General features: G+C 37.8%; 1 long non-coding RNA gene across 1 annotated transcript in view; it reads right to left on the bottom strand.

Moving 5' to 3' along the window:
* Nucleotides 1-359: 359 nt before the first annotated feature.
* Nucleotides 360-5,235, bottom strand: part of LOC128250670 (uncharacterized) — a 22,139-nt gene continuing 17,263 nt past the window's right edge. Inside the window, exon 2 of the long non-coding RNA XR_008266680.1 lies at nt 360-714. This is a non-coding gene — a long non-coding RNA (uncharacterized LOC128250670). The remainder of the gene's footprint in view (nt 715-5,235) is intronic.

The raw sequence follows: 5,235 nt of genomic DNA, 5'->3' as shown, positions 1-5,235 counted from the left end.
TTCAAAATTTTTTTCAGCTTAAATTTTTTTCCTTTTCTTTTTCTTTTTTAAACCATTTTTTTCTTCTGTTCTTGGGTGAGGGAGAAGAAGGGGGGGTCACACAGTGGTTGATTCCTGGCTATTTGTTGTTGCTGTTGTTGTTGTTAATAAAGTTTATGGCTCAATGTAAGCCAACCAAAAAAAAAATTATACATACATATATATATATAATATATATATATATATATATATACACACACACACACACACACACAGACACACTCACTCACACATGATACATATATATATACATACATACACACACAATAAAAAAAGATTCAAAATCCTTATCCAAAATGCAAAAAAAACAATAACCAGTGTTCAGTTTGGTAAGCACAAAGAACACAAACCATTTATTTGTGTAATTCACAAATTAACCTGTAATAAAATTTTCTCTGTCTTTATCTACTCCAGTTTACAAAGTTTGTTTGATCTCTTATTTTATTGTTGTTTATATTTATTGTTCTTTCAAGGAAATTGAAAATTTTTTTTTTTTTTGGTAAGAAGTTTGCTTCCCAACCACATAGTTTCAGGTTCAGTTCCTCTGTGCGGCACTTAGCCTAAGGCCAACCAAAGTCTTGTGAGTGTCTGTTTGTCCCTTGCCACAGCTTGACAATCGGCGTTGGTGTGTAACATAGCAGTGCAGCAAAAGAGACCAATAGAATATGTTCCAGGCTTAAAAGAAACAAACAAAAATAAGCACTGGGCCTGATTCATTTGACTAAAATTTCTTCAAGGCAGTGTCGCCAGCATGACCACATTCAATTGAGTGAAACAAGTAAAAGACGAAACACGACAGACATCTGAAGTGAAAGAGACTCCGCTTTCATCAAAATAACAAAAAAAAGCCGCAACCATCTTTACAGAAAAACGGTCACTTTGAAGCTTAATTCAATCTCCACACAGCTCTTCGTTTGGCACACACAGCAGAGATTATGCTTAATTTAATCACAACACACTCCTCTGTTTGGTATACACGGCACAGATTAAGCTGTGCACTTCTCACAGAAGAACTCTTGGTTTTGCATCTGTGCCTTTCATCCTTTCAGGGTCGATAAATTAAGTACCAGTTATGCACTGGGGTCGGTGAAATCAACTCATCCCCCTCCCTAAAAACTGCTGCTTTTATGACAAAACTGGAAACCATTATTATTATTATTATTATTATTATTATTATTATTATTACTGTTATTATTATTAAGCTGGCAGAATTGTTAGCCTGCTGGGTAAAACGCTTAGTAGCCTTTCATCTGTTTTTATGTTCTGAGTTCAAATTTCACCGAGGTCAACTTTGCCTTTCATCTTTTCGGGGTCAATAAAAATAAATACCAATTAAGCACTGGGGTCACTGTTATCAATTAGCCCCTCTCCTGTCAAATTTCAGGCCTTGTGCCTATAGTAGAAAGCATTATTATTATTATTATTATTATTCAGGCAGTGAGATGGTAGGATCGTTAGTGTACCAGGCAAAATGCTTAGAGGCATTTCATCCATCTTTACATTCTGAGTTCAAATTCTGCTGAAGTTGACTTTGCTTTTCATCCAGGGTTTAAAAAGCAACGGAACAGGACATATCTCAACTTCAGACACCCAGGCAACAACAACAAACAACTGAGGATATTTTTCCATTTGTTGTGATTCATTATCTGAGAGAAGCATCAAATATTATGGGCAAGTTTCTTTACCTATAATAGAGGGAAACTGAAAGAAGCTTGTCATGCAGACATGGCTGTATAGTAAGAAGCTTGCTTTCCAACAACATGGTTCTGGGTTCAATCCCACTGCATGACTCCTTGAGCAAATGTTTTCTACTACCTTGGGCCTTGTGTGTGGATTTGGTAGTCAGAAACTGAAAGAAGCCTATCGTGTATGCATATATATATATATGTGTGTGTGCGTGTGTCTATTATATTTATGTGTGTATGTCTGTTTGTCCCCCACCACCACTTGACAACCAGTGTTGGTGTGTTTACATCCCCGTAACTTAGTGGTTCAGCAAAAGAGATTGATAGAATAAGTACCAAACTTAACAAAAGAACAATCATTGGGGCCGATTCATTCAGCTAAAAGTTTTCAAAGCAGTGCCCCAGCATGGCCTCAGTCTAATTACTGAAACAAATGAAAGATACAACGTCTGTGTGTCTGTGTGATGGTTGTGAATGAATGTCTGTCATACAAGCAATGTTGTTGATTTCCAGTCTTCCATGAATAGTGTGTCTGGCCATGGTGGTGGGGAGGGGCTAAGTATTACCTTCATTGGAAACAGGTGAGGGTTGGTGACAGGAAGGGCACCCCGGCTATAGAAAAATCTGGCTCAGTGAATTTCACAAATACGAGCATGGAAAAGCAGGCATGAAATGATGATGTAACAACGATGATGATGATGGTGATGATAAGACAAACCTACCAAACCTGTTCCAACTCACCCCAAAATAAAAGATTTTTAGTCAAAGAAAGCTTGACCAATGCTGCTGGCCTTGTGCTTTGGCCACCATTGTGTGGCTCAAGTCTTTCATTGATTTCTGCTTGTTTTGTCACTTGAAGAAGTATCTGGAAATGAACATACTTCCACTACTACTACTACTACTACTACTGATGCTGTTGCTACTACCACCACCACCACTACTACTACTACTACTTCTGCTACTTGCCAACCTTGTGAAAAGGGTGTGTTTCTATGTGGTCATTTGACCTAGAGGAAATAGCAGCCAAATCCCCCCTTAAATCATATCCAAACTGGTTTAGAAGTGGACGTGAGGATAACGAGATGCTGGGCTCCTTGCAAATAGGAGATGTGATGGTCATAGCTGGAAGGCATTTGAGCAAAAACAATAACAACTACCACCACTACTACTGCTGCTGCTCCTCCTGCTACTACTAAACTTACAAGAGAAACCACTGCTACTGCTACCTCTATAACTACAACAATTAAGACTGAAAAATGCTATGAAACTTAGAGCTACTGTTGTTGTTGATGATGATAATGACATCCCCACCACCACTCCACTATCCCACCAGCTAATTACCTAAATCTATCAATGGTTTATTACTAGGTACTTCTGTGTAGGGGGAGGAGAACGAGAAGGAGGGGGAAGAGTTGATTAAATAAAAATCGATCTGTCTCACACATACACACATATACATACATATATATATCTTTAATATTAACCAGATATTAAGTCATTGATTAGTCAATAAGAGTGGAAGTGAGAGTCAATTAAATAAACTTCATTGTGTAATCTAACCTACTAATTATAGAGATAATCTTGGCTAATTCAAGACCTACAACTCATTGGATTAGCTACAAGGGATCCGTCCTTATTTTTGATTAATACAATGAATGCTCCCTTCGGATGTTTTACTCTCAGTTGTGTTATCAATAAATGTTCTGGGCAAGGCATCAAATGACATATGATGGTGAAGCTCCAGCTTGGGAGTTCAGGAGTTTTAGGGATTTTGGAGTTACTCCTTAGGCATCACTACTTCCAGGTCCTATCTGGCCCTGTGTGGTAGAATTCATCAAGAGCCCCAATTAAGGGTCTCAAACAGTAAAAGACAGTCCTGCTATTAAAGCAGACAGGACTCAGAGAAAGGCTGGTCCCTCGACATGTATCACACAGGCTCACCACTATCTAGACATACCCTAGTGTCAATACGAACCAGGGCCACTGCCTAAGGGTAGACCCTGTGCCATGAGGGTAAGCTTGGTGAGGATGCAAGGAAGTAGCAGAGTAAATTCTAAATGATGGAAAACCATTGTTGTATCAAACACATACTCAAGGCACCACGCAGTGAGACTGAACCTGGAACCATGTGGTTAGGAAACAAGCTTCTTACCTCACAGAAATGCCAAATGTGTGTGTGTGTGCGTGTAGATTCGCCAGCACACTCGCACGCACATATATACATCCATAATTTTCTTAATCTGGCGCTAAATTTCCTATTTTTTTAACATCGACATGGTTTTTGCTTGTATTTTTTCTGTTATTCGTTGATTTCCCTTCGTATTTTTTATTTCTTTTCTCCTCGAGTAGTGTTTATTAATTAATCAATTTACGTTTTAAGTTACAAATTAACATTTCATATTTTATTATATTTCTTTTTGAGAAGATTTCAGAGAGTTATTTGGTCGCGATTTCTAGCAGGTCGGACGGTACTGCAACGCCTCTAGTCGACTCAGCAGACACATATAAATAACACGCGATGGTAGTGCTCCAGTATGACCTTAATAGAGATGTTTAAAGCAAAATATAAAGCTCGTCATTATCGCGAACGAAAGACTAGATTGATAAGGGACATAACTCTGATGTAGTACGATGAATAATCTCCCTTGAATTTGACGTTTGAGGTCAATTGAGAAAAATTAAATTATCTCAAAGCAGACAGAGAATTAACATCCCACTTAAAATCATTTGTCGTATTAATATTAAACGTTTGAGAATTTATCCATCTGTCGTACCACTTTCAGTGGTAGGCATTTGATAAAATATTATGAATTTATTGTTTAAAAATCAATATTGAAACATTTGGTGGATTCTTTATCAAACAAATCTAAACATGAAATTGTTGGATAAATTACCAATTATTTATCTTATGAATGCCAGTATTGATATTATTAAAAATATTATCGATGACTTATCATGTGAATATCAATCGATAAGATATTTATTAATGATTTAGCATTCAGATTACTTTGTTAAATGTAATTCTTGTTTATCCACTTTGTTTTGAATTAATCATGCATTTTGCCTGGCGTGCTAACGATTCTGCCAGCTCGCTGGGGCAGATGTGAAAGGCTGAATCTGGCCAATTTGAATATTAAAAGCATGCAGAATATTTTGGCTGGACATGGTCAGTTTAAATGCTATAAGGGTTGAATATTGTGTCAATATTAGTTCACCAGTTCCATCAATGGAACAGCCTGCTCGTGAAATTAACGTGCAAGTGGCTGAGCACTCCACAGACACGTGTACACTTAACATAGTTCTCAGGGAGATTCAGAGTGCCACAGAGTGTGACAAGGTTGACCCTTTGAATTACAAGCACAACAGAAACAGGAAGTAAGAGTGAGAGAAAGTTGTGGTGAAAAAATACAGCAGGGTTTGCCACCACCCCCTGCCAGAGCCTCGTGGAGATTTAGGTGTTTTCGCTCAATAAACACTCACAACGCCTGATCTGGGAATTGAAACCGTGATC

Source organism: Octopus bimaculoides, chromosome 24, assembly GCF_001194135.2.
Source record: "Octopus bimaculoides isolate UCB-OBI-ISO-001 chromosome 24, ASM119413v2, whole genome shotgun sequence".
Lineage (NCBI taxonomy): Eukaryota > Metazoa > Mollusca > Cephalopoda > Octopoda > Octopodidae > Octopus > Octopus bimaculoides.
The sequence above is the reverse complement of the archived record's forward strand: the minus strand, read 5'-3'. Positions and strand labels throughout refer to the sequence as shown.